Consider the following 25342-nt stretch of genomic DNA (forward strand, 5'->3'; position numbering starts at 1 on the left):
TAAGGGAAACAGTTTTCTTGTCAGACATTTGTATTCGAAGCCTCAAACGCTGGTCGTCCTCACCTCCCCTTTCAGAATCGCCCTTATCCTGTTTTATAAAGAAAGGCATGCCTTTCACTCATCCGGAATCTTACTATTGTGCAGTGCCCCAGGGTGGACAGACCTCTGGGATGCCAGACAAAAAGACCATTTGAAATACTGTGGTCAACTCAGCCTTCTTTGATCAGGGCACCGTGAGCTCATGGTAAGTCTTCGTGTCCTTCTGCCTTCTATTTATGTCGGTTAAATGTAGAGCGAGATGAGTTGCTGGTTGTGGCAGAATGAACTCACATATGTTGTGGAACAGAAGGGCAGCAGTGGATGGTTTTCAGTCAGTACCCATGCTTTCTTTGAGCATGTGCCTGTGGACATTGACTTCGCATGGAAAAGGCAGTATGTTTGCGGTACAGTGATTATGAGCACAAGCTCCTGTAGTCTCTTCATTGTACCTCTGGACTCCCGTATTCCTTGATTATTCCATCTTCAGTCACTGGCTCTGTAATTGGAGACAAGCCTCAGTTTCCTCGTCTCTAAAATGCCGTTAAAATAGTGCCCACTGGGACACCTGGGTGGCTCAGTGGGTTAAGCGTCTGACTTCGGCTCAGGTCACGATCTCGCGGTCCATGGCTTCGAGCCCCGCGTCGGGCTCTGTGCTGACAGCTCGGAGCCTGGAGCCCGCTTCGGATTCTGGGTCTCCCTCTCTCTCTGCCCCTCCCCCACTCGCACTGTGTCTCTCAAAAACGAATAAACGTTAAAAAAATTTTTTTTTAAGTGCTGACCGCAGCAGGCTGCGGTGAGGATTAATGGAGGCAACGTTGGAAAAACATTTCAGAGAAGACCAGAGCAAAATAAATGCTTAAGAAGTGTTTGTTTCATGGATAAAACGCACTTACAGATTAAGTTAGAATGGGAGAGCATCCCCAGGTGTGACCAGCTATCCAGTAGTGGAGTACAGAGCTCTCCCTTCCCCAGAGAGAAGTCTGGCCTCTGTCCTGGTTTCTTGGACGGTAACCTGTAAGCCCTCAGAATGTGCCGTCCGAGGAAAGTTGTCAAAAGTGGACATTGAGGAAAGTGCTTCTGTTTACCTGCAGGCCATTGGGCAGTGGACAGAGCCAGCGCAGTTTGGAGTGGAAGCTTTGTGCCACACCAACGATGTGCCGTGCAGTGGGGTTTGCATCATGGAGGGGCCGGAGACTGAGATCAGCTGTCTGGGCAGTCACTCAGGGCTAGGTGATGGAGCCCCCGGGAAATCCCTGGACACTGAAGCTCGAGCGAGCTCCCAGCGTGGAAAGACTCGCTGTACGTTGTCACACGCCGGTGCTGGAAAAGTAAAGTGGATCGTGACTCCCGGGGGAGAGGACAGCCAGAAGCTCCACATCTCATACTTTCTCTGACTCTGCCCCACCCACCCTTTCCCTTGGCTGATTTTAATCCGAATCTCTCAGCTGTGATAAGCATAGCAGTCAGTATAACAGCTTCCGGGGTGTTACACTGAAACCCAAGTGTAACTGAAGGCCTTGCTGATTCTGGAACCCAAGAGTGGTCTTAGGGATCCCTGAACTTGCAATTGCTGTCACAAGTGGACATGGTCTTGTTCGTTTCATAAGGCATCTAACTATTGGGTTCCTATGTTGTATACCTGAATCCAGTACAGTATTGTATGTCCACTCTTCAATTAAAAAAAAAAAAAAGTGGGTGTGGTCTTGTGGACTCTTTTCTCTAAACTTTGCACCTGCGAAAGGACTTTTTCTTTGTGCCCATAAGAGTTGGTGTTGTCACGTTGGCTAACTTGGCTTTTGTGATCATTTGTTTCGGAACTCAGCAATTAACTCTTATTTTCTAAATAGGGACACATATGGAGGAGAATTACTTAATCCGACTGATAACCCAGAAGGAACTTGCAAATTCCTGTGTTGTTGTGAAGTCCCTCAGCCGCAGCACCCTTGCCTATGGCTGTTGGTTGTGATGCAGCGGTCTGACACCTTGGCTTCCGATCAGCTCCACGGGGCGCTCAGTATGGACAACGAACTGGGTTCCTTTAGATAAGTCAGTGTCTTATCAGTTCTGTTTCTCTGGAGAAGCCCGACTCATGCCAAGGTGGAGGCGCCTAAGAATCATCTCAAGGTTATTGTTGAAGGTGAGCTGCATCCAGTCTACTGCTCTCCCAGAGCAAAGGAAACAAGAAAAATTAGAATGTCACAGGTGGAAACAACATAGAGAGTGTTTTCCGTTTCCCTCAACATCCCTCGTCTATTCCAGTCATTCTGCTTGTATGAAGAGGACTTACAGGTTCCCACACAGAGTGTTTCTTCATGTTCTGGAAAGGATCCATTCTCGTAACAGCAGCCACTGAAAACGACAGCTCAGGAAACCTAGTGCCCACTTCTAGTCAAAATCGACGGACGGTAATAGCAAACCACGACGAACTACTCCTCATTCGCCGTGTGATAAATGCAACTCATACATGATCTCATTTGGCCTCCATCACAACAATGCACAGTAGCTGTGATTTCTCCCATTTTATTTTATTTCACTCTTTTACTTTAAATTTTTTTAAAATGTTTTTATTTATTTTTGAAGGTGAGAGAGACAGAGCATGAGCAGGGGAAGAGCAGAGAATGAGGGAGACATAGAATTGGAAGCAGGCTCCAGGCTCTAAGCTGTCAGCACAGAGCCCGACGCGGGGCTCGAACTCACGAACTGTGAGATCATGACCTGAGCCAAAGTTGGACGCTTAACCGACTGAGCCACCCAGGCGCCCCACATTCTATTTTATTTTAGAGAAAGAGCATGCGAATGAGCAGGGGAGAGGAGCAGAGAGAGAGAGTCTCTCAAACAGGCTCCATGCCTATCTTGGAGCCTAGTGGGGCTCGATCCCACAACTCTGGGACTATCACCTGATCCAAGAATCAAGACTCGAACACTCAACCCACTGAGCCACCCAGGTGCCCCTATTTCTCCTGTTTTAAAAACAAGGAAACTGAAGTACATAAAGTTTCTGGTCAAAGCTTGCTAGAAGGGTGTGTTGACCCAGCCCTAGGGGACACACAGACGGAAAAACTAATGTCCACTGCACAGGCCAGAGAAGACAGAAGCTGTCACCAGAAGTCAGGACCGTCACGCCTGGAGAATCCCACACAGATATTTCATATCGTGGGCGCCCATTTACGAGAGCAGGATGGGGCGGTGGAGAGGCAGCAATTTGACTCTGGGGCCGGACCCTGGGCTCCAGTCTGAGCTCTAACATGACTGCCCTTCAATCTGGGAAATTCCTCTTCTCTAGGCCTATGTCTCCCTACCTATAAAAGGCAATTAGATTAGAAAATCCTGGAGTTTTGCAAAGATTGTGCAAACCTCTCTGTAAAACACGACCCCAAGCTCGGTTTTCGTGGCTTTCTCAAAAAGAAAAATACAGATTTGTTGTGCAAGTGTCCCATTTGAATCCCTTCTACTCCTCATTATCTGCTCTATTTCCCTGTGTATTTGTCTAGATTTGTTTGAGAGAGAAAAAAAATCCTTGGTTAGAAACAATCACTCTACACTTGTGAAATACTGTTTTCATGCCCGGCGTCTTCCGTTCTTCTTAACAGAAGCCCGAGTGGTAGTCACCGTGCTCTAATGAGAGAGATTATTTCAGAACGTCAGCATGTCACCTTGAAGAAGTTTACCGGCTTAAAAATGGGTCTTGAAGTGTACAGAAGAGGCATAATTTGCATACTTTTGCTTCCTGTAACAGTCTTTTTCCAAATAACACATCTGTCCTGTCTGCATTTGCCTGAAGCAGTGTAGAGAGCATACTGTCTTTGAAAGAGAGAATTAATAATGCATTAGGCAGCCTTCATCTGGAGTAACGGTTCAGGTGTAGTCCAGTCGGCATCTAATCCAAGATACTAATATCATAGTCCCTGGGAGGGTGGGATTCCCATGTAAATTGCCATCGATTTTGTACTTTAATTTGACAGTCACTAATGTAATGTATGCTATGAACAAGGAAGGACCCAGGCTGGATGAGGCATATAAAGAAAACAACTTCTCTGACATTCGGTTTCCTCATCTCTGGAACGCTTACCGTTGTAATATTTACCTGAAAAAGAGAGAAGGTGGTGCCTTTAAAATTCCAGTTTCTGGCGTGGTGGAGATATTCACTAAACAGTAACCTCGCCGTAGCAGATGTAGACCCTCGTTGCCCTGAAGGAACTGAATGTAAGTAGTGAGAATTCCTGCCGTCCTAAAGAGTGACAATATTAGAAGCCAGAATGTGGTCAGAGAGAGAAAGATGGCAAGAATAAGAAACGGGTACGTTGAAGGAGAAGAGAGTACTTTCGTTTAGAGAAGTGAGGTAAGAATGTATTGTGGCATTTGCCATTTCTTTTGGGCCTTAGAAGATTTGGTTTTTGGGGACCCTGGGTGGCTCAGTCAGTTGAGTGTCCAACTGTTGTTTTCAGCTCAGGTCATGATCCCAGGGTAGCCCCCTGTTGAGCATGGAGCCTGCTTGAGATTCTCATCCTCTCTTCCTCTCCCTCTCTTCCTCCCTCCCTCCCTCCCTCCCTCTCTCCTTCTCTCTCTCCCTCCCTCCCTCCCTCCCTCTCTCTCCCTCCCTCCCTCTTTCCTTCTCCCTCACCATCTCCCTCTTTCTCTCTCCCTCTCCCCTGCTGGCACACTCTTTCTCTAATAAAAAAATAATAATAAAACACTAAAAGATTAGGTTTCCATATGCAGTGTAAGGGTATTTGATTTGTAGACTCTCCTTCAGTTGTCAGCCCTGATCAGGATAATGCAGCGGGCAAGTTGAATGTCTATGGTAAAGTAACGTAACTGGATACTAAGAAATCGTTTCAAGGGGCAGATTGTAGATCCCTGGCTCTAGTTTGTCCTGGTTAGCACTTTGACAGTGACTTGATTATCACATTGCCAGAGGACATGGAAGCTGCAGGGATGGTGTACGTGGAAAAACGGGACGCAAAGCCAGTGGGTTTAATCTTGTAAGATAATGTTTAAAAGCACACGTATTTACAGTTCTGTAATGAGATCCACCAAATAATCAGGCTCTAGAGTTTAGGTAGGAAAAAAAATGATGAGTTTAGTCAACTGTAAGTCATATGAGAGAGAACGTCTAAAAACCCATTGAGGGGCTCTTGGGTGGTTCATTTGGTTGGGCATCCAGCTCTTGATTTCGGCTTAGGTCATGATCTTGCTCCTCGTGAGTTCGAGCCCTGCATTGGGGTCTGTGCTGGCAGTGCGGAGCCTGCTTGAGATATGCCCTCTCTCTCTCTCCCCCTCCCCTGCTCACTCGCTCTCTCAAAGTGAGTAAATAAACTTAAAAAAAAAACCTCATTGAGATTTCACGCTGCAGTGATAAAATTTCACTCAACAAACATCTAATGAAGGGCTACTATATGCAAAGAACATATATCCGTAAAGAGTACACATTTGGACGCTGTGATCTCAGGACTGGATTTTTAATAGAATCAATAGAAATGAAATGAATTTCACAGTTGAATGCTGCACTCCAACTGTGACAAGTGCCAGGAGGGAAAAGTACAGGGTGCCACACGTACACATAACAAGGGGACCTGAGCTCACGTCAGGGTCTGGGGAGGCCTCCTTGAAGAAATGACTTTCACTGAGAAAGATGATGGGAATTAACCAGGTAAAAGAATCTTCCAGGTAGAGGAGGCAGCATTTATGAAGGTCTTCAGCCAAAAGTGAGGCTGCAGACGGCAAAGACAAGACACGCCAGGACTGAGTCTCGAAGGAATTCAGTTCAACTGGAAAGTCCTGAGATAACTGGACGACTCATACGAGGTGGAATGTGGTCAGTGCTGTGAAAGATCTCAGAATAAAGTTTTGCAGATCATAGGAGATCTTTCTGTTTGCCCGGGAATTAGGTAAAAATTCACCAAGATGAGCTTTCGTTTGTTTTTTTTTATTTTCGAGAGAGCGTGCACACGTGTGAGCAAGGGAGAGTGAGTGGGGGGGAGAGAGAACCTCAAGCAGGCTCCACATTCAACGCAGAGCCCAACATGGGGCTCAGTCCCATGACTATGGGATCATGACCTGCGCTGATATCAAGAGTGAGATGCTCAACCAACCGAGCTACCCAGGTGCCCCTCGTTTAGGTCTTTAAAGAAAGATGTGGTTCTGGTGGGCAGGGTTAGGGTATCCTCCAGAGGCAAAGACCGGTTAGAGGAGGATAAGAAGAGTTAAACAGGGAGGAAGAGTCTCGGTATGGTGTGGGATCGTGGGAATTGAAGAGAAGTTTACAACGAGAGATGGGTCATCATTTGGGATGATTTGACAGTGTTCAGGTAGGATGAGAACTGAGCTCCATCCACCGTATTCACCCAACTGGAAATTACTGGTAAACTTAGCATGAGTGGACTGAGCTGTGAGTAAAAAGTGAGGAAATGGAGCCCACAGGTAGGGAGCGGCCCAGAACGCCTCGAAAACTCAACGCTGTAGGCTTCCGGTGACCGGATCCTTGTGATGTTCCTTTTTTTTTTTAATTTTTGGAATGAAGCACAGAGCAATAGTCATGCAGTATAAGTCCTACAAAACTTAATTTCAGTTGGATGAATGAATATTTGGGGAAAGAAAGGTTAATTATACTAGAAATAGGACAAGACTTTGGGGAAAAAGACTTACTATCACACTTTGTCTCTAGCAAATTACTAACTTTGTGACCTTGGGCAAGTCATTTAACCACTTGGAGCCCTACTTTCCTTACTTATAAAATGAGGATAATGATAATTGATCTAATTTCCCTAAAGAGTTGGTGAGCATGCAAAAGTAAGAAACTTTCCATGAATGTGTGGGGTCCTTATCTAATAAAAGATACTTTAGTATTCGAAGGATTTGAAGCTATGTCATGGACTGAGGAGGTGGTCAGATCATTGCCTCCTCTTCCTGGACTACATTTCCCAGGGACCCTTGCACTGGACTAGCCCTGTGTTTGTGTGTGAGCAGTGACGTGTGACCAGAGGGGTTATGTGCCGCTTCCGGGACCGGGTCATTGAAGCCTCCCCAAAGGGCCCCTACATGCTCCTGCTGCTTTTAATGGTTTCCTGCAGATGGGGGATGGGGTAAGAACTTGTAAGTTCCTACTACCAACTTGGAAGACAATTTGGTGTTTGTGTCAAAATTTGAACATTCTCCTATCCCACAGTCCTGCTATTGTAGTCCCAGGTATATTAGCTCTAGAGAAAGTTGGAAATGTGCTCTTACGAGACATTTTTTTAAATGTTTATTTATTTTTGAGAGAGAGAAACAGAGTGTGAGCAGGGGAGAGGCAGAGAGAGAGGGAGACACAGAATCTGAAGCAGGCTCCAGGCTCTGAGCTGTCAGCACAGAACGCGACGCGGGGCTCGAACACACGGACCATGAGGTCATGACCTGAGCCGAAGTCGGACACTTAGCCAACCAAGCCACCCAGGTGCCCCTCTTAGGAGACATTTTTGAGTGGGTTTGTTTGTAATAACCCAAACTGATGGCAATCCCGATGTCTTTCAATAGGAAATCCAATGTCCATGCCTAGAAGAATGGAGAAAGCAATTGAAATTCACCAAGATTAATTAACACTATGGGAACAAATCACTATACGTGACATGACGTGAATGGAAGTAAGAAGTATAATGATAGGTGAAAAACACAAGTCACAAAGGAAAACGTGGCAAAATTATAAAAGACTGAATAAGATAAAATGACGGGGCCAAGCAATACACTTTTTAACACTGTATGCATCAGTGACTTTTTCAAAAGGAGGAAAGGAATTGTATAAATAATGCCAAAAAAAAAAAAAATACTGCACACAACCACCATGAAACTCAGTGACTGAAAGAAAGAAACACGTGGGCACCTGGGTGGCTCAGTTGGTTAAGCGTCTGACTTTGGCTTATGTCATGATCTCACGGGTTGTGAGTTTGAGCCCCGCGTTGGGCTCTATGCTGACAGCTCAGAGCCTGGAGCCTGCTTCGGGTTCTGTGTCTCCCCGTCTTTCTGCCCCTTTGCCTCTTGTTTGCTCACTTGCTCTCTCTCTCTCTCAAAAATAAATTAAAAAAACATTTTTTTAATAAATAAAGAATCATGTAATATGTATATAGCTCACTGTCGGCTGTGTTCATCTGACCTTGCCACTGCTCCGTTGACCTGACCTGGGCTTCCTCGTATTTCCATGGGGGCTACGGGTTTGCTGGGTGGTTCTGGTAATCTTGGCTGACACCTGTTCTTGGCTCGGCTGTCGGCTGATCTAGGATGGCCATGACCTAGGGCGACATAGCTCTGCTTTGTGTGTCTGTCGCCATCCAACTGGCTAGTCTGGTCCTGTTCTCATGATGGGGCCCAGAGGGAAGGAATCAGTGAGAGCGATCCTGCAAAGGGCCAACAGGAATGTGTGTGCACTTTCCAAAGCTCCACTTCTGTTTCCTTTGCTTATATCCTATTGGCAAATGCCAGGCACATTGCCAAGCGTAGCCTTAGAGCGGGAAGGGATGACGTTCTAGGATAGAGGCCATAGGAGGACATTAATGAGGGCCGTGGATGCAGTCAGCCTGGCAGAAGTGATGACCCCTGTCAGGACGGCAAGGGGTGGGAAGGAGAGGAAATGCAGCTGCCAGCTGATTGGTGATGTTCTAATACCTACGTGAGGCAGTGGTTTTTTACTTTTCACTTTGTAATTGTGCCTTGTCACAGGCATGCATATATTATGTTTATCCTTTTAAAAAAAATTCAATGTTTTCATTTTTGAGAGAGAGAGCACGCAGGAGCAGGGGAAGGGCAGAGAGAGAGGGAGGCAGAGAATCCAAAGCAGGCTCCAGGCTCTGAGCTGTCAGCACGGAGCCTGATGCGGGGCTTGAGCTCGTGAACCGAATGGAGACATCATGACCTGAGCAGAAGTTGGACGCTTAACCAACTGGGCCCCCCGGGCACCCCTATGTTTATTCCTTTGTAACCACCAAGTGCTAGACTTTTGAATATTCAAGGGAAAAGCTTTTGGGGAACTCCAGTGGCAAATGAGGCCTCTAGGCCTCTGGATTCTCGCTGTGCAAAATGGGATATTAATTGTGGCTTTTAACAGAAGATTGTGACTTTGACAAAGAAAGCACGTATCAAATGAAATTGAAGGACAAGCTTTGCCAAACTGGTGAGAAGAATTCTTTTTTTTCTAGAGACCTCAGATCAGATTTCGGCATTGTAGAAAATTCATTCATTCTGCTCTGTTCTGCTCTCTTTTATGCTGTTTGTTTTATTCCTGGAACAAAGATCCCACAGCTTGTCTTCGAAAGACTTCCATGTGAGTGTGAAAGAGGGTAGGATTTGGAACATGCTAGAGTTCAGATAAAACTCCTGATTTTTTTTTTTTTTTCAAAGCGCTTCTCAATTGGACGCAGATCTCAGACCTCCAGGGTTTGATTCATTCATCTCGAGCTGGAACTCTGTTTTTTCACCCCGGTCCAGAAGACTGGGAGATTCACTTTAAAAAGATGCTGCCGCTGCTTTTTTCCACATCACAAAAGAATTAATGTTTGTGCAGCCCTTTGAAGATGTGGTGTCACGCATGTGCTATTATTAATAATAAACTACAGATCTGCTTCACACCATCTGAAAAACAGGGCTGTGCCACCATGAAAGGGCTCTTATTTCAGCTCGTTCTCCATTGTGCTTTGCCCGGGTCCCGCTCTGCTTCAGTCTGGGGCTGCTTCCAGAACATGGGTAAAGAAAGACAGCAGCTGGAGGGAAACAAAACAACCTCTACCACCCAACACATTAAAAAAAACAACTGAAGTAAAAGAGGTTTGTTTTTTAAGTTTATTTATGTCGAGAGAGAGTGAGCATGGGAAGGGAGAGAGAGAAGGAGAGAGAAAGAGAATCCCAAGGAGGGTCCTCACTGTCAACGCAGAGCCCGATGTGGGGGCTCGAACTCACAGACCGCAAGATCCTGACCTGAGCCGAAACCAAGCGTCAGATGGTTAACCGACGGAGCCACCCAGGTGCCCCTAAAAGAGGCTTTTATAACCATTAGAGGTCAGTGCCACCTGCTATGAGCCTTTTGGCCGGAACGTGGGTTTGGGACACAGTACCTGCTGAAGGTAGGGACAAACGGAGCGTGTCTGATTCTGAGCGCATTCTGGGGGAGGACAAACATTCTCAGGGCTCGCCAGCCTGCACAGCCAGGAAAGAAGGCACTGATCACAGCCTGCTGTCTGTCTCTCCTTTTCAGGGAGTTGTTCTTTCCCCCCTTTTCTGAAACCACTCCTGTCATTCCTCCGGTAGCTTTGTGTAATCTACAAGCTACCTTTCCATGGTGGAGTTTGGGGAGATGGGTGTAAAATGAGGCCACTGTAAATACCAGCGCAGTAAAGCCTTGAGGACAGGTTTCACTTGGAGAGGCGAGAACACACACACGGGGCTGAAATGCGAAGGGTGGTTTCCGTGGGCTCCACGGACCGCGGGGACACCCACTGACCGGCCTGAGGAGGGAGAGGCACGTTTGAGAGCTGGGTCTGTTCTGTTTTTGAAAAAAACAAAAACAAAAAAACTTTACACCTGCCTTTGGTGGCGATTTTCAACTCACCCTGCCGGTTTCAGCCTCCCGTGGGCCCGGCTTCTTTTGGGAGCTGCGTATTCAAAATGGACTTCTGCCTCGTTTCTGAATTACAGCGGCTGGCAGACGGGGAAAGGATGGATCTCTGCTCCGTTTCGGGCCCAACGCTGAAGGTGTAATACATGAACAATGGAGCTGGGGAGAGAGAGACGGAGCAAGCAAAAAGAGGCAAAAATACAAAACTCAAGGAAATCAAGATCACGCTGTGCAAAATTGTTACAGCTGTTTCTGTTTTTATTGGCTGTTTCTTTTGGCTTCGCTTTTTCAGCAACTGCCGTTCAGATGGGCAGGGAGGCATACGGTGTGGCCCAGCTCCGCGCTGGGAGGACCGTGGATGGAGCAGGGAAGGAGGGGAGGGGCAGGCGCTGGGGGAGGAGGTTCTGAATTTCGTATAGCCCTTGGAAGAGCTACACATCAAAGCATTTTTTTTTTTTTTTGATAGTTTGGTGGAAGCCTTAGCAATAGAATTCAGATGCACTTAATGGAAGGCTCTTAAAAGCATCCCATCTCCCTGGCTGCATCAGATTAGCGGGCTGTTTAAGGCACTGCACCAGCCCTGGAAATGACGTTCCGATATCTCGGAGGAAATAAAGTGTCAGGACACATCCTTTTTTCCCTCTCTCTCCCCGACTGTGATTCACCTAGACCATTGCACAGGGCTGAACATATGGAGAGTGCACATTTTCCCTGGGGAGCTCTCTTTCTCCCGGTTACAAATGGAATGAGCTGTATGCCTGCTCACTGACCCTAGGAGAATATTGGCAGCTGGGATACAGCGCCTCAAGGCTTGGCGGAAAATGCACACCCACCTTGATTACCCTGCATAGCAGCTGGAAGGTGAGCCAGGAAAAAAAGCATGTGGAAAAGCCCACAATTACCCTCTCACTCTCTTAAAACTTCCTATTGAATCGGTGATTTAACTGACATTTTTAAGGTTTATAAAATTGCTTACACTGAAGTTCTTGGATTTGATACTGTTCTTAACCACCCCTGTCCCCCCACCCCACTCCAGACACAACCACTCTTAACCAAATTCATTCTGCAAACCGTAAGGAAAGATTATTCTAAAAGCAAACACTGAGTCCCTAAATGAAGGCATGTGGGCAGTAGAACAGGGAGATCAGGAATATAGCAAGGGGGAAAGCGTTTACTTCCGTTTGGCTTGTAGTTGGAGCAAAAGGGAAAGTTTAATGAAAAGGCGATTAATGAAAAATACCTAGAGCTGGTGATACGTTGTTACACACTCTCGTGTTAAAAAAACGTCCAATCCAGTGAGCCCCACTGTAGAATGAAGGGCAGATCCCAAGCCCAGGGACCAAACATTGGTTCTGCTTTGAACTTACTTGACTTTTCTGGACTGGACCCCTGACTTGACCGCAGGAGGGCAAATCGTTTACCTTTATGCCTCAGTGTGCTCATCCAACAATGGAAGCTGCACTGGGGAGATGGGTTGACGGAAGGTTGCAAAGCCCTTTGAGGCTCTAAAACCCCAGGTGATTGTGAACAACAAATCTAATGTGATTAGATGTGCCTTGGTTTCTTGGTTGTGTCTTAGTCATTTTTTTTTCATGTTTACTTCTGAGAGAGAGAGAGAGCACAAGCCAGGGAGGGGCAGAGGGCGAGGGAGACACAGAATCCGAAGCAGGCTCCAGGCTCCAAGCTGTCAGCACAGAGTATGACGTGGGGCTCGGACCTGTGAACCATGAGATCATGACCTGAGCTGAAGTCAGAGGCTCAACTCAACCGACTGAGCCACTCAGGCGCCCCTACAATGATATATTTTGAGATGTGCCATGCTTCTTTTGCATTTTCTAATTTCATCTCTTCCTGCTTTGTTCTTATGTGTTAATCGTGGCTAACAGCATGTCATTATTGCCAGATATTAAATTTGTTTAAAAGTTTTCAGTTCTGGGAGAATGTGGTCCAGGTAGAGTGAGGCAGGCTGTTTTTATGAAAGGGGGCTCACTAACCTCCTTGAACAGGAAATGGAGTGATTTCCCAAATTACAGATGTCTAGGGAGAGCTCTTCTCCTCTTACAAAGAAGGAAACTGTTCCTTGTGAAGGAACAGTAGTAAAAAAAATAACAGATTTTGTTATTTGTCGCTAATACTTAAAAGGATATGGTAAGTTTGTTTGCACCTCAGCTCTTAGTGTAAGGGTGGGTGAAATTCTTTTGCCCTGGGCTTTGGCCACAAAATGCCATTGGTTGATGGGGCTTGACCATACATTCCCTCCTGAGAACCTTGTGAAATTTAGATGTAAGACTTTGAAACTGAAGCACTGAATGTTCTTGTTTGCTCTCCGTGTTCAGCCTTAAACTTTTATCTGTAGCCCTAGGAAACTCTGCAAAGGTCAATCTTGTGAACATGGACGTTGGTTATACTTTTCGGGGTCATTATGAACAGCCTCGCTGGAAAAAACAGATCTGTTTTCTTGATTCACTTTTCTGTGCTTTAGAATGAAAGTTATTATACTTCACAATGTTAAAAAAAAAAAAGGCATCTGGGGAGCCTGGGTGGCTCAGTCAGTTAAGCATCCAACTTCAGCTCAGGTCATGATCTCTTGGTTCGTGAGTTCGGGCTCTGTGCTGACAGCTCAGAGCCTGAAACCTGCTTCGGATTCTGTGTCCGCCCCCCTCCCCGCGCCCCCCCCCCCCTCATGCTCTGTCTCTCAAAAATGAATAAACGTTAATTTTTTTTTTTTTAAAGCATCTGTTACATGTTACTCCAAATTTGAGATACCATTAGTCAGGAGCATCTTTTACAAATGAGGAGTCGATTTTTGCATTTTGAGGTTCAGCCAGGCACTCCCATTATTCGGCTATACACCGAACCTCACTTGCAAAAACATGTTTCTGCCATTATCCTTACAGAAGGCCGTGTGTTCACACACATGCACAATTATGAGGCTGAACATCCCTTCTTCTTTGGGTTACTCTTTGATCTTTTATTGTTTTGCTGCTGTGTCCATATGGAAATGTTACCAACCAGCGGGCAATTCCTTTTCCATTATGATTCCTCGTCCAGAGTCTTCCCCCCTGTTGTTTCTTATTTGTGTTGGGCTCCAGATTGATGCCAATGTTTCAAAGGAGTACACCTCCTCGGGTTCAAAAGCTCAATTTGCTTTAAGCAGCCATCAAAGCTTACACTCAGATTTAAGTACTTATTTATAGCCAGGTTTTTCTGACATGCAGTGACAATGTGGGCATCTCCCAAGAAACAGTTTTCTTGTGATACGGGGGGAGACCTTTGGGATCGGGTAGGGAGGTCATCAGCCCTGTCAGCAAGAAGCCTGTTTTCAGTTGGTGTTCCCTCTGCTGATGTCCATTTTGGTCCTTACCAATTGGAAGTATATATAAGACCCACAGGGGCATGACCTCATCCAAAGAAGATCGATTGAAAATTTTCAAACCCTAAAAAAGCTCAGTTTGTGGATGGTAGGTTTATGTTCATTCGTAAAATTTCTTCCTGTCCAGAGTACCCAGTAATGCTTGTCCTGGAAACCCCCCACTTTTTTATACCGGAAAATACCAAAGATGTGAGAGCATAGAGGTATGTGTTTGCTAAGGGAACTTTTTTTTAATAGCCTTCTGAATCTCCTCCTTAGAAGAGATTAAATAAAGCCGGTGCCTTTCCACTTCCCAAGTCTATCTCACACATCAAACAAATGAAAATCCTTCCAAAACTCCTTTCCCTTCATGCCCACACTCAAATATGCTGTTTTATGTGGGTTGACCAAAGTCTTTTTCTGATTTTCCTCCCCATCTGTTCTTTGAATAAACATGCATCCTAAAGGAGGACTTACAGGATCAAATTTGATTCCTCTATTTGGAAATGTTTTCAAAAGACCATGCCGCACTTGGCTATTCGGTCAAATTAGGTTCCGTTTGCCTCTAATAGCATTTAATTACCTCCCACACGCTTCTCACACTCTTTCACTTCTTGGTCTGCATGACTTAGCTCTTCTGATGTCCGACAAAGTGTACCGGCTATATTGGCCGTCTGGAATTGTGGAAACCAAAATAACCGGAGACACAACCGGTTAGTTTTTAACTTTTCAGGTTGTTTTGTGGCCAAAGACACGGCATCTCAATTTCTTGCTTTTACAAGTGGATTGCTATACTCATGGTGATGAGGGAGCGTGGGGCAAGCTGAGGACAGAATACAGGCTGGCACCCCGTCCCCTCCCCCAGGTGGAGTATATGTGACAGTCCCCGGAGACGCCTGGCTGCCCAAGAACCAAGGAAAGGGGTGTCAGTGCTGGCCATGGTGATGGGGGAAACTAAGGCAGATGAAAAATTAAATTCCCTTACTGCCTTTAGCCCATTGACAAGTCCTTGAAACAGGCAGTGACCTCCCTCTAGGAGCTCAGCTGCCTCAATGATGACACTCTCCTGGATGCAAAAGAGAACTTTAGCTTAACATTGAACCTCGAGCATCCTGTAAGTGTACTTCCTTTATCTCAACTGCAGTAAGATAGACGCTGGCAATCATACTCGAAGCTTATGGCCCCCCAGTATGCATCTGAAAGGTCTCATGACTGAGATTTTGTTAAACTGTAGTGAGTGGCATTTCCCTAGTAACAGCTAGCCCCTCAAGGTCCTGGAAACCTTGCTTCCAAAATACCTTAGAGACTCAGTCTATCCCTCACCCCCTCCCAATCTGAGGGTATATAGTGAGTTACCCGTCACAACCCCATACAGCTCTTCCTGCCCACGGGTCCTGTCCCCGTGCTTTAATAAAATCCCCTTTTTGCACCAAAGACGTCTTCAAGAATTCTTTTCTTGGCCCTCGGCCCTGGGCCAGCCCAATATCACCCTAAAACTTCATCAATATGATTTAAAAACTCACTTGAATGGAAAGCAATGTGCACTAATAAATCTCCGAGAGACGTCCAACCCAAAGTATGAAGCATCGAGGACAAGTTATCTTACAGTTATCCTCAAGGAGGGATTTGGTTATCCTGATTAATTTTTATTTTTCTTTCTCCAGATTAGAAAGGAGAGGAGGGTGGAGTGAAGGCCTTGTGTGGAATGTCATGTTCAGTTGTCATTATTTCCGGTTTACAACCTCTGCATAGGCTGAGATTATGTCTGTTAATCGGAGTTCAATTTTAGTGGCATCACATACAAAGATTAGTTATCTTCAGTATCCTAATTCAGTTTATTTTTATTTATTTTTTAATCTCTACTCTTGAGAGAGAGAGAGAGACAGTGTGTGAGCCGGGGCAGGGAAGAGAGGGAGAGGGAGACACAGAATCCAAAGCAGGCTCCAGGCTCTGAGCTGTCAGCACAGAGCCCGACGCGGGGCTCGAACTCACAGACTGAAAGATCATGACCTGAGCCGAAGTCGGATGCTCAACTGACTGAGCCACCCAGGCCCCCCTCCTAATTCAGTTCAAACCTGGAGTTGGCAAACTTTTTTTTTTCTTTTGAAGGGCCAGATAGTGAATGATTTAGGTTTCGATGTGCACTATGATCAAAATCGCATATATTAGGTAGGGACATAGAGGATAAAAGAGGAAGCGCTTGCCCCTCTGTGGTCCTGTTCGCTGTTTACATTGAGGCACTCCTGCCTTCAGCTGGAGACGTTCTCTGGCTCTGGTGGGTCGGGCCTGGTGGGCAGGCAGGAGTGTGTGGTGCCCCGGGGATGGGGATGGGTGGGTGGGTGGCCCCTGTTCCCAGGGCAGGCGCTGCAGGTGGGAGAAATTGGGACTGTGGCTTGCAGCGTTAGTGCACGGAGTAGTGACTGAGGGCCGTACACAAAGAGGCTTTGGTCTGGATGTGGTCTCCTGGCTGGAGTTGGCCAAACTCCTGATTACACAAACACCTAGATGCCGATGACTCCAAACTGATATTTCCGGTGTGAGTTGTCCCTGTTGTACATTTCCCCTTAGCATCTTGGTAGGCCCTTTAAAGAAAAGATGTCCCAAACTCATTATATTACCTTCTTCCCTCCACGCCCCATTTCTGCAAATGGCACCACTGTGCTCACCCAGCTGACTCGGGTCAGAAACTCTGCGTCCATTTCTGACTCCTCCTTTCCTTCATGCTTTTGCCTACAGTGACTGGACTAGAAGCCACGGAAAGGCCTGAACAGATCTAGCTCATGTTAATATTTATAACTTCCTCTAGAGGGCCTGACACACAGTAGGCTTCTAAAACTTGGTTGTTTAATTAATCTACCCAACACCAAACGTAAATGATTCTTCCTGATCATCTCATTCCTCTGTCAACATTTATCCATGGCTTTCTGTTGAATAAAGAATAAGCATAAAATGTTTGCAGACCATGCAAAAACTTTTTCTGTTTGGACTGTGCCTCCCCTAAGGACTGATGATACAGAATTATGTCACAGGCACTAGTATCTCTCGTACTTGATGTCTTCAGGCAGTGCTGTTCCCTCCGCCCAGAGTGCTTCTCCACTGGATTTCCATGTCCTTCCAGACTTGAGTCTGTTATCTGCAGGAAGAACCCCCAGGTACCTTCCCATTCATCAGGTGTTTGTTCTCATAGAGCCAGGCAGGGCTCCCCCCAACTCTACCACAAGACTTCGTTGGTGCTGAGATTACTTGGTAAATGCATTCGCCCTTACTGGATTATACATACATCAAGGCAAGACTTTGTCTGTCTTTTTTCTGTATCTTAGTTTGGCGCTTGGAACATGGCTAAAATGACACCTAAGTGTATTTGAGAAACCTCAGAACGCCTTTTGCATCCATGTAGACTCAAGAGGGATCTTTCTAGAGTCCACTGGACCTCTCTCAAACCTTCTGTTTGCAGCCAGAGAGAGCAGGTTACAATTAGTCTGTGCTAGGGATTGCTTTGTGTAGTGAAAGGCACTGGGGCTCCTATTGGAAAGGATTTTGGGGGGGGGGAGGGTAGGAGGAAAGTGCTTTGAAGCCCCAAGGCATGGTCTTTGGTCTGGAAATCCCCCTGGGTCTGGCTTTGTTGCACACAAGGCAAGGCAATTGCATTTACAAGTTACTTAGACACAAAGAGGCTGAGCCTGACTGGGGCAGCCAATCGGAGCCAGCACCAAAGTGTAAATTTTGTCCTGCAGTCACAACGGCAATGCTCATACGATATCAGAGATGGCAATGAGAATCTTGAGTTATTTATTTATTTTTTTGAGTTATTTCTTTATATGCATAAAAGAAAGACAGTCCATAATGATCATCGTAATCAATGATTGTAATACCCTCTATGCGCATGTCAATATTAAACAGCAAGAAGGACGCCTGACTGACTCAGTCGATAGAGTGTGCGTCTCTTGATCTCAAGGTCGTGAGTTTGAGCCCCTTGTTGGGTATGAAGCCTACTTAAAATAAAACTTAAAAAAATTATATGACACGAAATCAAGCAATATATTACCTAGTGTCTCTTTTTCCTTTCTGAGCTCTAGGTAGGTGGAGAATTACAAATAGAAAAAGTGTAAGAGATAATTATATCATTGCAATAATTTAGAAAATCTGAAACAAAGCCTGGTGGCAGTGGCCTTAGGGGGAATGTAATACCAACTAAGTTATTTGAATATAAGCATGATGTTGTTTAATGCATCCATCATGTAATTAGGCATCATTAAGAATCTTTCTAACATACAGTGATAATTGAGATAATAATGAAGGAAAAGAGATAGTAAAGATTATAGACATTTGGAAGAAAGTTGCTCTTTTGAATTTAATAAGGAATATAATAAAGTACCTGAGGGCATTGTAAGAGTCCAACAGGGGGTTGAGCTTCAGGGATTTGTGAATTTTTTTTTTTTTTACGAATACAGTACTGTACATGTATTTTCTCTTATGATTTGCTTAATAATTTTTCTTTTTCTCAAGCTTACTTTATTGTAAGAATGCAGTCTATAATACATATGCAAAGTATGTATTAATCAACCTTATGTTATCAGCAAGGCTTCTGGCCAACAGTAAGCTATTCAGTTATGGGAGAGTCAAAACTGATATGTGGTTTTTTTGACTGCGTGGGTTAGCGCCCCAACCTCTGTGTTGTTCAAGGATCAACGGTACTCAGACTCTCCAGTTATATCCTTTCATTAACCACAAACGCCTGGCAGTTAGATGAATTTGGGTTATTATCAGAGAGGGAGGAAAAAGTATAAAATTGGGTGCAGAGAGAATGCCTGCTTTATGCCCTTCGCCCCTACTTTTCTTTCACCCCAGTAAAAGGATGAAAAATATTCCAAAAGTTCCACTTCCAAATTACTTAGAAAGGGGGCCTTTTAGTAACCAAAAACTCCTCCAAAAGGATACAATTAATTTACAAAGCAAGACAACTTCCTAAGCTTTCCTATCTTCCTGTTTCATGAAAAAGAAAATAAGACATCATGGTTTGATCCATAATTAATCACATGAGAATGTAATTTATTTTTGTCCTGAAAATGTTGATTTTGGGGGAAAGGAGAAGGTAGGGCTTTTTTTTTTCCTTTTTTCTCCCTGTCTCTCTCTCTCTCTCTCTTTTCTCTTTCTTTCTTGCTTTCCCTCTCTCTCCCTGTTTCTCTCTCTCTCTCTCTTTCTTTCTAACATTAAGGAAGAAACTAGCAGAAATAAATGAATCATAAAATTGTGGGCAAATCAGACCACTGGAATTAATGAGATTTCTCCAAGTAGAACTTTCTCTGAAGCCAGGTTTAGGCTCTGGGAAAAAAAAAATATGTGCGCTTGTGGGCTTTAAAGATGAAAACTGTTTCCTCTGCACGGTAATGCAGAAAAGGATTTACCCCACCAAATTTCCCCAGAGTCCTCACTAATAAGATAAAGTCAGCTGAAAATCACTTTGCTCAGCATAGACTGTGACTTCTGAAAGGCTCATTGAAATTAATCAGTACATTTCTGTCCTACACTGTCTTTATGTTTCACATCTAAGCATGTTCCTTAGGACCAAGTGAGGAAGAGACAGTTTCCTCATAGTCTTTGGCAGGTGTCATTTACTTGCAAGGTGGGCTGACAGAGGCGGAGAGCAGCTCATCTTGAAGGTTCTGTGTGTTGCTAGAGCTGACGTATGTGATGAGTGGGCAGACGAGCCTCTGTGATCTACTTTCTTCATTCTGCGTCATTCCTCTCTGGAGTATTTCACAGGGACGTCCAAGCCAGCGTGGAAGAATGAAGGACCGCACCACCAGGCAGAAACTAAAGGGAGCAACCAGGAGAAATGTGTCTTGTGTTGGAAGCTACGCAAAACGCCAGGAAGGTGTGTACTTCTTTGGGGAGCCCCGAGTGGATGCTTTCGAGGCCTGATGTTTTCGTGGCTTGCTTTGAGACACCATCGCAAATGACCTTGTTCTCTTCGTTCAGACATGTCTGCTTTTCTCATCTATCAGAATGTCCTCTTTCAGAGGGCTGGGACTGTCCCTGGATTTCTCCAGCCTTGCCGTAGAACCTTGTTGAATGATATGAAAAAGGAGATAGTCGATAGCATTTGGGAAATTGGGTTGTACGGTAAATGACTTAAAAGATGCATAAAGTCTTGCTCTAGAGCAAGACAGCCCTAAACCCTTCTTTCACTTTTGACATTTAAATAAAATACTTAAGATCACTTTGCATGTTTACATGTAAGTTTTCCTTTATTTAATCACCATATGTAAACAATTTGTTTCCTGGTATCTGTAGTTTCTAACTCTTTCCTCCTCTCAATTGAATTAATAAATTGTAATGAGGTTTTGTGTCTCTCTCTGTCCAGAAAAATTTATTCAATTCTAAATCTGTGGCCTCACTTGCTAATTCCTAACCTTTTGCTATTTGTGTGTGTGTGTGTGTGTGTGTGTGTGTGTGTGTGTGTGTGTGTTGTCTGGATCTACTTCTTCAGGATAATGTGGCAGAGACGATGCCATGTGTTCACCAAATTTCATTTTTATTTTCCTCTTCCTTGGACACACAGCAGATCACATTTCCCAGTCTTTCCTGTGTTAGGTGGAGGCAGACCATGGATGCTGGTCAATGAAATGTGAAAAGGAGGAGCACATGCCAATCCCAGGCTGAGACAGTGAAAAGCCCTCGGGACTCTTTGGGCAGTTTCTTCCCCTGCCATGGGGAATGTGAAGGCCTCATGTTGAGACAGAGGAGCCTCTGGATCAAAGCCACTTGGATCACCGTGTCGCTGCATGGAGGACACCTGCCATGGAGGATGGCCTGGGCCCACGGCCAGACTATGCATGTGTTATGTTAAACTATGTAAGACTGCATGGCTGTTGTTTACACAGCGTGAGCCAGCCTGCTCTAGCTGATACTGAAAGGATGCTGTAGGAGTGCTTTCTAGTCCCCTGGGAACACCTTGTGTTTTATCACTTGTGATAACATGGGTAGTAAACACCAGTCTTGAGCTGTGGGGAATCCTAGATTTTTTTGGATGGTAAGCTCTTAAATTATTATTAGTGTGCAAGTGACATTCAACTGAAGGATAAAATAGTGAGAATAAGGTACATATTGAGGAGAAAAGGCCACAGTGGAAAAAACAACTCTGTTGAAGTTGAATCCCAGTCTCCCACCCTTATCTCTATTCCTTTGAGTTTTATAATCTGCTTTCCAAGTCGGTTACCTCATAATTAAAATAAGGATCACACTCTCTGCTTTATAGAATTGCTGGGCGGACGTACTGGCATAGGTCACTAATGTGACCTTGAGAGAGATACTTGAACTTTGTGAGCGTGAAATTCTTTATGTTTAAAAGGAAAGCAATACCCACCTTGGGGGCTGTGGTGAGGACGCATGAGAATGTGTGCGTTCCGTGGTTTCTGGCACATGCTATATGCTCAATAAGGTTGATTGCCACCATGAGTTGATAAGCAAACGTGTTGGGATTTACTCTCCACAGTAGCATCTCCAAGCACGGGGGCTTATACCTCGATTAAGGGCGTGAAGAGTTTTCCGTACCTCGGGCTCCACGTAGAGCTGGACAGTCTCATTTTGCTGTTTTGTTATTAGCATGGAGTACAAATAAATAAATGCCACTTTCCTTTCTTGTGTATGAGCCCTATCGTTCAGTGTTTTTATAGACCATTCTGAGTCTGTCTTGGGCTCTGCATAGAGAGAAATAGGCTTCAGGTTTGCTCTCATCCTGGGGTGATTCTGGCCTGGAGAGAAAACCCAGGCTGGATTTTCTTAGACTTTTCAAGAAAGCATACCCACCATCTACACCTGTACTGTCAACTGGTTAATTTTTAAACTATCCTGATCTGTTTTTACCAAAACCCACACAACAGAAATGTAAGGCGGAGGGACACTTGGCTCTCCCACATCTGCTGACAGCTTTTGCCGTCCTGGTTTGCTCTCCGTTTTCGACAGCCGAGTTCATCTGAGAAGCAGAAGCACAAACATCAAGTTAGCATCTTGCATACATTACCCTGCGATAATTCACAGCACAATAAACAGCTGTTAATGAAGAGTCTCAGTGCAGAGATATCTGGTTTTATGATTTACTCGACACGACTAATTAAAGAAAGAAATCTTTATTGCCTTTTATAACTGTGCAGCCCCTTCACATTTCTGTCTTTACGCATTTTTTCCCCTTCAAGTCTGTGAGCGATATTGGCCCACATTGGTTTGTGCTCCCGATGGATTACAGTGTAACTGGATTCTCCTGTCTCTGCAACTACCTTTTTTTTTGCCAGTTCCCTACACTTCAGTCCTTTCACGTCTCAGAAGCTCCAACCCCTACAGCTGTCCTGGTCCCTCCACCAGCGATCTGTTAAAGGAAGTAATTTTAAGTTTGTAATGGCTTTATTATATGCTAAATAACTGTTTGAATGTGAACAAATCACTTACCTCTTGGTGAATTTCCTCATCTGTGAAATAATGAGGTTTGACTAGATCACCCTGGAAAACTACTGAGACTGAGGATTCTATGGCAACCCAGAAATCAAGTCAAGAGCTTTAGGGCTTTCAAACCTAAGACTGGAGGGAGGTGATGCTGAATGTCACCAAAATAATTAATTTCTAATGGTAGATCGTATTATCGTCATGCCAAATGTATGGCCTTTTGGTGGAATACCAGAAATGCAGAAGACATTGTTCCTGCCCTGAAGGAGTTTTTAGTTCAGCAGTGAAGACATGTATATGACTAACTTTATGTTATAACATTTAATTAAATTAATTAACATCCTAATGGCGTCCCAATCACAATGGATGATTTACATCCATCTTAGTTAGCTAGAGTTTGATAGATAATTATAACTGTTTGCTTCATCAAAAATAGGATCATTTGGGAAATTGAAAAAAATGCCCGAAATTGTTGCCAGCATTCTATTTAGAGATTTGAGGTCTACTTGTTTATTACAAAGAAAGTGGTTTACGTGTTCTCCAGAAACACACTAAGATCTGACCTGTCCTCCATTTTAAATTTCCAGGAAGCAAAGGAGGTGGAGTCAAGATAAAAGGAGACATTTTAGTGGCTTTAAAACAACCATTTCATTTTGTGCACAGTTGTGTGTGGGTCAGGAATTTCTATAGGACTCAGCTGGGCGGGTCGTCTCGCTTCCACAGGGGGGCATCTGGAGCTGGAGAATCTACGTCCATGGTGCCTTCATGCACCCGTCTGGCTTCTCCCTGTTCCTCAGTCTCTGTTTCTCCACACAGTGTCTCATTTTCTACAGCTTCTCGATGTGGTTTGGGCTCCTCATGGCAAGATGGTCGAATGGTAGTCTTCTCACCTGGTGACTGACTGGATTCTAAGAATGCAGGGAAGAAGTACCCCTTTCTTAAAGGTCAGGTCCAGGAACTGGCCTCACATCACTTATGTTATACTCCATTGGCCAGAGCTGGTGGGGTGGGGACACTCCTCTCCATAGGAAGAGTGTCAAGGAACTCGGGCCGTCATTTTTCTGCCACACACACTGGGGCACATGATCTACTATGAAATCATAATGCCTTGGTTTTTCATTTGCCTCATTTTTTATAAGAAATAGAAATTATAAATAAATTATAAATAAATGTTTAGTCTGACCACGTTCTTTTTTTAAATGTGTATTTATTTTGAGAGAGAGAGAGAGTGTATGTGTGTGTGTGTGTGTGTGTGTGTGTGTGAGCAGGAGAGGGGCAGGGAGAGAGAGGGAGAGAGAAAATCTCAAGCAGGCTCTGCACTGTCAGTTCAGAGCCCACTGTGGGGCTCGATCTCACTTAAAAAAAAAAGAATAAGGATAATCGGAGGACATCTAGTTTGTATCTGTGTTATTTTTTTTCTACCGTAGGTATATATTTTTTGCATTTGTAATGGTAATGCATTCAAGAGATTTGGGGAAATTGAGAGCAGGTATTGCTTTTAAAAATGCTTTCTTAACTATGTCATTAAAATCTGCCGGTGTTCTAAATAAACCAGCAGATGGATTTAGTGACCGTTGTGATATATTGGTCCTACGTCAAATGACAGGGTGGGGACTTGAGAAGTTTGTGAGCGAGGAAATGACAAAAGACACCCTCTAAAGAACACCCATAATTCACGCTAAGGTCAATACAGAGCTTGTATTTCTTTTTTTTTAATTAGAAACTGAAGTATAGTTAACATACAATATTCGTTCAGGTATACAACATAGTGATTCAGCGATTATATGCATTACAGAATGCTCACCATGAGTGTAGTTAACATCTGCCACCTTATAGAGTAATTACAATATTATTGACTGTATTTCCTATGCTGTACTTTTTTAATCCAGGGACTTACTTATTTTCTAACTGGAAGTTTGTACCTCTTAATCCCCTTCACCTGTTTTGCCCATCCCCTCCACCGCACCACCCCCCCCCCCACTCCTAGCATTCACCACTTTGTACTCTGTATTTATGAGTCGGTTTCTGTTTGTTCATTTTTGTTTCTTAAATTACACATATGAGTGAAATCATGTGGTATCTGTCTTTCTCTGGCTGACTTATTTCACTTAGCATAATGCCCTCTAGCTCCATCCGTGTCGTTCCAAATGGTAGGATTGCTTTATGGCAGAGTAATATTCCATTGTATATATACCCCACCTCTTCTTTATCCATTCACTCACTGATGGACATTTCGGCTGGTTCTATATTTTGGTTACTACAAATAATGGTACAATATGCACAGGGATGCATGTATTTTTTCAAATTAGCGTTTTCAGTTTTTTTCAGGTAAATACCTAGTAATGGAATTAGTGGATCGTATGATATTTCTGTTTTTAATTTATTGAGCAACCTCCATTCCATTTTCTGTAGTGGCTGTAACAGTGAACATTTCAAACCAACAATGCACAAGGGTTCCTTTTTCTCCACGTCCTTGGCAACGCTTGTTATTTCTTGTCTTTTTGATACTGGTCATCCTGACAGGTGCGAGGTGACAGCTCATTGTGATTGGATTCCCATTTCCCTACTGATGAGTGATGTTGAGCATCTTTTCATGTGTCTATTAGTTAACTGTACGTCTTTGGAAAAATTTTTATTCAGGTCCTCTGTTCTCTTTTTAATCAGATTGTTTTGTTTTTTAGTGTTGAGTTGTATGTGTTCTTTATATACTTTGAATATTAACCCTTCTCAGATATGTTATTTGCAAAGATCTTCTATTCAGTAGGTTGTCTTTTTGTTTTATTGATGGTTTCCTCATTGTGCGGAAGCTTTTTAGTTTGATGTAGTCTCATTTGTTTATCTTTGCTTTTGTTTCTCTTGCCTGAGGAGCCAGATCCAGAAAAATATTGCTAAGAGATGTCCAAAAGTTTATGTACTGCCTCTGCTTTCTTTCAGGA

General features: G+C 44.3%; 2 long non-coding RNA genes across 3 annotated transcripts in view; both read left to right on the forward strand.

Annotated features, from left to right (window-relative positions):
* The window catches only part of LOC128315709 (uncharacterized), a 372477-nt gene that overhangs the window by 34198 nt on the left and 312937 nt on the right, over positions 1-25342 (forward strand). The gene's annotated exons all lie outside the window — the stretch shown is intronic.
* LOC113593960 (uncharacterized) lies at positions 3113-23567 on the forward strand. 2 transcript variants are annotated; one of them, XR_008298771.1, is made up of 3 exons: positions 3113-4242; positions 9204-19842; positions 20562-23567. It is a non-coding gene; the product is annotated as an uncharacterized LOC113593960 (long non-coding RNA). The 2 variants fall into 2 exon arrangements; XR_008298772.1 differs by lacking the exon at positions 3113-4242 and having other exon boundaries at positions 4658-9328; positions 9406-19842.

Source organism: Acinonyx jubatus, chromosome B2 (genome assembly GCF_027475565.1).
Source record: "Acinonyx jubatus isolate Ajub_Pintada_27869175 chromosome B2, VMU_Ajub_asm_v1.0, whole genome shotgun sequence".
Classification (NCBI taxonomy): Eukaryota; Metazoa; Chordata; class Mammalia; order Carnivora; family Felidae; genus Acinonyx; species Acinonyx jubatus.